Source organism: Ambystoma mexicanum (assembly GCF_040938575.1).
Source record: "Ambystoma mexicanum isolate Mex_15411 chromosome 12 unlocalized genomic scaffold, UKY_AmexF1_1 Mex_chr12_unloc.1, whole genome shotgun sequence".
Lineage (NCBI taxonomy): Eukaryota > Metazoa > Chordata > Amphibia > Caudata > Ambystomatidae > Ambystoma > Ambystoma mexicanum.
In genome coordinates, this window is record NW_027182322.1 from 1,853,337 (window position 1) to 1,860,055 (window position 6,719).

The 6,719-nt window shown below is 43.8% G+C and overlaps 1 non-coding gene across 1 annotated transcript; it reads right to left on the reverse strand.

The window, feature by feature from the left end:
• Positions 1–3,868: 3,868 nt before the first annotated feature.
• TRNAL-CAG (transfer RNA leucine (anticodon CAG)) lies at positions 3,869–3,951 on the reverse strand. Its single transcript has one exon. It is a non-coding gene; the product is annotated as a tRNA-Leu (tRNA).
• Between the last annotated feature and the right edge of the window lie 2,768 nt (positions 3,952–6,719).

Genomic DNA, 6,719 nt, shown 5'->3' on the forward strand with positions numbered 1-6,719 from the left:
AAGGTGGATAGTGCAAAGATGTCATAGGTGTAGTTTGGGGAGGGGTTTGTACATAAACATGAGAGAAAAAAGGGCAAAAACAAAAAAGGAAGATGAAAGAGTTGAGGCAACAGAAAATGTCTGTTGGGAAGACTGCTGCCTCATATCTAAGTCGTGGGATGAGGAGGAGGGATGTAGAGCTAATGTCCCAGTCCAACACTCACAGGTGGATTTAGCATTCAGAAAATGGACAGAGCGTGAGCAGGCCCTCCCGTTTCCTGGTCTGACACCTTCTCAATCTCTTTACACACACCCTCCTGGCTGGCAGTTAGGCACAGCAGAATAACAAAGAGTTGTCTTGGTGCTCCCTTGCAGGGCCCGTCTGAACATTTGTCAGGGCTGTGGGGGCCCATTTCAATAAGATGATTGGGCCCCATATGCCTACAGTTGGGGGGCACCGACTGGCACCCTTGGGTTACTTGAATAAGAATGGATATCAAGAAGGCTTTTAATCCCTTGGTGCAGGCAGCACGGCGGAGCCGAAACACTAAACGTCCACTGAAAAGTTAGTAATTGCTCTTTGTCGTCAAGGTGCTAATGCAGACGAAACGAGAGCAAAAGGCAAATAGGTGGTAACGCTGCTGGATGCTGGGTGACTGCCAGCAAAGGCAGTCTGTAACATACCACAAAGCGCACATTCAAGTCTTGAATTAAAGTGACAGCAGTGAGCAAAGTGCAGCCTGTTAAGTGGACACAAGCAAGGGCCTCATTCTAAGTGTGGCGATGGGAGAAAAAAGTGGTGGTAAATTCAAAGCCGCCACATTTCCCGCTGTGCCAAATTATAATTTTTGGTGGATTTGATGCAGCTGGAATTACTGTGCGGTACATCTGTTTATTTTCAGAAGAAACGTGTCAGAGTCACCTCCAACTTATTGCTCGAGAGAAACCCTACACTTTACCTCCAAAAATCAACATATTTACCACACAGTAAATTTGCCAAAAGTCCCCATGGAGTCCCGTGGACTGCACAAATGGGGAATGACCACATCTGTTATCCAGTGATAACTCCATGTGACAACGTTGCAGTAACAGTAATTGATTTTGGTGGTATTTAGGCTAATTTACTACCGTAATATTATCAAACTCCTGATGAGGCCGTTCATGCATGAAAGAAAGATATGAAATGCTGTGTAGTAAGACTGCCAACATGGGGCATATGCTTGGTGCCCCCTGCCTTAGGCTCGTTGCCCATTTCACCTGAAAAAGTTGAAAGGCACTGACAACTGTCCCTGCATGAAGGAGTTTGGAATTCACATACAAATTGTGCATACTTTAACACTACGCTATCTGTGAAGAGAAGCCTCCTTACTGCTCATCTTGATGACCGCCATATAACACGGAACACAAAAGCCATTTCAGAAAATAGTGCTCAAAGGTGCTAGGTGGCATTTATTAAACGTTTATGCAGGGTTGACTTTTAGTCCTAATCCCCATTTCAAGCAGAGAGAGGTCCAGTCTTTAACTCCCCTGGGGCCCTCCCCTCATTTCCCCGCTTTTCTGTTCCACCCACGTTCCTTGATCTTGGGGCATTGGCTTGTTTTCCAGGCCTTTGTGTCCACACACCCCATTCCTTCTATACCCAGTGTGGCCAACTTTACAAAGCGGCACATCAGAAGCAGTTGTGATGTCAGTGTGGCATTATACATTATACACAAAGCGCTTTCCTCCACCAATCCCCTTTTCTGGTAATATTAGTGCAAAGGGCATTTGAACGCATACACTTACACAACACAACCAAATCACAACACTGTGGGGCTGTTAGGCATACAAGGCACTGACATGTTTGATTTATCTTCCAGACCTATCCAGTAAAGAAATGCAGACACCCTAATTTGCATGATATGGATTGACATGATGAGAAGTTTTCACGTGTGAGCCAAGAAAATAATGTGGTGTGCAATATATGACTAGTCACTATTATAAATATACAACAAATCAATAGTTTAGTAAAGCATGAGGGTTTTTTCATAGCAAAAGTTACACACTGAATCACTTCTAGGGGCACCCAATGGCAGCAGATCAGGCACAGTGAGATTAAATGTTTTGCTCAGAATCACATATTTTGTTATTGTGTTGAAATCGGTATTCAGACTGAGGCTGCGATTTAAGCACTTGACTACATATCTTTCCAGTGATAGGGCATATAGGTATTTTTAAAGTTCTGGATTTCTAAAAATAATAAAAATAGTAATTTGTTTTCTAACAAGGCATTGAAAAGTACACAAATCACATAAGAAATCAACTACATTGTTATAGAAACAGGTCAAGCAAAAAGACACGCTTAGCTTTATTTTTGCCATTCTGAATGCAAGATTGCAATAGCAACCTGCACAGGTATGTGGATCTAAAAACAATTTCATTTGGTTTTAAAAAAATGTGCTAACAGTGAAAGAATGCAATATATGGTAATCTGATTGAGCCATAATTGCGCACAGCATGGAGCATAGCTCTCAACCATTTGTTTTGCAAAGGCGGGTGAAATCACCCGATTTTGTTTTTGGCGGGTGAGACGCCCATTGGAATGAATGGGCGTGCAGGAGGCTTGGCGGGTGAGTCAGCCTTTTACAAGGCGGGTGACACCCGCCAAAAGCGTGTGAGTTGAGAGCTATGATGGAGCAGTAGACACCCCTACCATTTATTATTACTCACCATTCACACCTTTTAAGGGACAACAGTCCTTACCCAGGTGCCTCTGTGTCTGTGTCATCAGACTCTATCTGTTTATTGAAATGAGGTTGACACAAAGCTGAACCTGGGGTTGCTTGCGGGAGCAGCAGGAAGGCCCAGCTGAATCCAGCTAGAGTCAGACCACCAAACACAGATGTTAAAAAACACAACTTTAAAAAAAATGGAGCATTTGTCCCTAAAGTTCATCATTGTGCAAGTTCGCCCAATCTAGGCTCTGCCAAATTTGACCCTCCCATCTGGGGCCCTCTGCCATTTTTACCCATGGAGCCCTTGCCACTGCCAATACCACATGGTGGAGTCTTGCCTTGTTCCTGCCCCTTTCCTAACGTCTATGAATCTTGGGTGGGCTGAATTTGTGAAGGGGGGGGGAGGGGGAATAGCCATCTTGCTAAGTATTTAATTCCAAAGACTAAAGGCAAAACAAGCACTTCCCCATCACCGCTAATTTAAAAAAAACGGCTATTAGGATTCCATGTATTTTTAAAAGAAAAATACTTCTCGACCTGCCAAGGAAAATTAATACAATTCCCCTGTGGAAGCTTTTCAGTTACTACCTTGTTAGTTTTAGGTATAACTAGGGGCCATATGTTCTGATTTTTTTCAAAATTAGCGGCACGTTATGTACTGAGGTGACATGCTTTCCATTACAGCTGCCTTTGTAAACATGGACAGTACCTTGTAAGGTTCTGAAAAAGAAGTAGTACCTGCAGCTAAAATGTGATAAATCTATTTAAAAAATACGAAATAGTCACCCCTGTTAGTCCAACTTACATGTTGATACATGACTTCTTAATTATCCTAATGACTTTTCTTTTATACTAGTAATTATTAACTCAAGAGTTCTATCATATCTGTATAAGTGATATAGGTTATGTATCTTCACGCTATATTTACATTGTCATTGCAATTAACCAAATCAAAATGTATTAAACACGGAAAAATACGAAATAGTCCTTGAAACATGGTGATTTTCTTTGTATGAATCCTATTGTAAAGAGTGAGATTCATAAGTGCCCTATAGTGGAAATGTCTTCAATCAACGGAAGAATTCTACCTCTAAAATGTAAATACCAATGTATTTATGGTTTGTCGATTCTAAGCGTCGTTGATAGAGTCCTAAAACCCACCAAATAAAAATGAATGTCAGAAGTGGGATTCGAACCCACGCCTCCAGAGGAGACTGCGACCTGAACGCAGCGCCTTAGACCGCTCGGCCATCCTGACATCTTAACATCTGTCCCGCTATTCACTAACTTATTAAAGCGTTGCAATGAAACTAGGGAGTCATGATTACACGAATTGTGGTCTGCTAGGACGCCTCATCCTGAAGCTGACGTTCCCTTTATTATGTATTTTTCTTCATGCTCTGCACGTCCGGGCAATCGCAACAAATGGCATCGCTTCGGGACTTAAAGAGACAGTCCAATATGTCAGTGCATGAATCGCTATCAGCCTTTCAGGACCCCGCATTGAGACTTCCTCTGAACCATTTTCAGTTTCGAACAACAGGAGTTATTCAGCAGAAGAGGGACTGCTGCGTGACAACTTTCCTCACTAACCGTCTGAAATGCCGGGTCCTTTGCGTCTAGGAGTCGTACACGCCGACCAATTAACATGAAATACAGACGTGGTCTGGTGGTTTGCTGATTGCTTTACCAACACTATGTCTGAGTATTTTGTTTTGGAGTTTTGTTCTGCGGACATCATCTTTTCCATTTGATGTGTATCACCCAGAGCAGGATGCGGCTATGAAGTCCTGTCGCGGCGTGGATTGGCCTCGGGCGCTTCTCGCTGCTCACGTGGACATGAGGTACCACGCAGGATTCCAACAGACATCCTTCTTTATTCAAATACAACGTAACACTAACCTCTCCCCCCTCCCACCCAGTGTTGCCAGGTCAAAAGGAAAAAATAAGCTGAATGCCCACTCAAAACAAGCCCCAAACAAGCTGCCTCCCAACCAAATAAGCTGACAAAACAAGCGCACCTCTAAAAACACTGTCGATAGGTCTCAAAAGTAAGAAATATAACAATAATGCAAATATACATGAAGAAAACGCAAACAAAAAATGTTAGAACAAAGCATTTATTTAAAAAAGTATTTTATTTTTAAGTCGTTATTATGTGTGCTTGCGACACAGAGACCCTCAACTGGTGTGGTCCCCAGCTTTCCGCCTAAAAACATAATACCTCTCAATATCAATCTCCTCCATCGAATATGAAAGAAGCCTGGCTAGCACTTGTCAAACACAAGCATGTCCACATGACCCATTCCAGCCTGTGCCCAGCCTTCTGCCTAAAAACATAACAACTCTCAACATCGACCTCCTCCATGGAATATGAAAGAAGCCTGGCTAGCCCTTGTCAAACACAAGCATGTCCACATGACCCATTCCATCCTGTGCCCAGCCTTCTGCCTAAAAACATAACAACTCTCAGCATCGACCTCCTCCATGGAATATGAAAGAAGCCTGGCTAGCCCTTGTCAAACACAAGCATGTCCACATGACCCATTCCAGCCTGTGCCCAGCCTTCTGCCTAAAAACATAACAACTCTCAACATCGACCTCCTCCATGCAATATGAAAGAAGCCTGGCTAGCACTTGTCAAACACAAGCATGTCCACATGACCCATTCCAGCCTGTGCCCAGCCTTCTGCCTAAAAACTTAACAACTCTCAACATCGACCTCCTCCATGCAATATGAAAGAAGCCTGGCTAGCACTTGTCAAACACAAGCATGTCCACATGACCCATTCCAGCCTGTGCCCAGCCTTCTGCCTAAAAACATAACAACTCTCAACATCGACCTTCTCCATGCAATATGAAAGAAGCCTGGCTAGCACTTGTCAAACACAAGCATGTCCACATGACCCATTCCATCCTGTGCCCAGCCTTCACCTAAAAACATAACAACTCTCAACATCGACCTTCTCCATGGAATATGAAAGAAGCCTGGCTAGCACTTGTCAAACACAAGCATGTCCACATGACCCATTCCATCCTGTGCCCAGCCTTCTGCCTAAAAACATAACAACTCTCAACATCGACCTTCTCCATGCAATATGAAAGAAGCCTGGCTAGCACTTGTCAAACACAAGCATGTCCACATGACCCATTCCATCCTGTGCCCAGCCTTCTGCCTAAAAACATAACAACTCTCAACATCGACCTTCTCCATGCAATATGAAAGAAGCCTGGCTAGCACTTGTCAAACACAAGCATGTCCACATGACCCATTCCATCCTGTGCCCAGCCTTCTGCCTAAAAACATAACAACTCTCAACATCAACCTCCTCCATGGAATATGAAAGAAGCCTGGCTAGCACTTGTCAAACACAAGCATGTCCACATGACCCATTCCATCCTGTGCCCAGCCTTCACCTAAAAACATAACGACTCTCAACATCAACCTTCTCCATGCAATATGAAAGAAGCCTGGCTAGCACTTGTCAAACACAAGCATGTCCACATGACCCATTCCAGCCTGTGCCCAGCCTTCACCTAAAACCATAACAACTCTCAACATCAACCTTCTCCATGGAATATGAAAGAAGCCTGGCTAGCACTTGTCAAACACAAGCATGTCCACATGACCTATTCCATCCTGTGCCCAGCCTTCTGCCTAAAAACATAACAACTCTCAACATCAACCTTCTCCATGCAATATGAAAGAAGCCTGGCTGGCACTTGTCAAACACAAGCATGTCCACATGACCCATCCCAGCCTGTGCCCAGCCTTCTGCCTAAAAACATAACAACTCTCAACATCAACCTCCTCCATGGAATATGAAAGAAGCCTGGCTAGCACTTGTCAAACACAAGCATGTCCACATGACCCATTCCATCCTGTGCCCAGCCTTCACCTAAAAACATAACAACTCTCAACATCAACCTTCTCCATGCAATATGAAAGAAGCCTGGCTAGCACTTGTCAAACACAAGCATGTCCACATGACCCATCCCAGCCTGTGCCCAGCCTTCTGCCTAAAA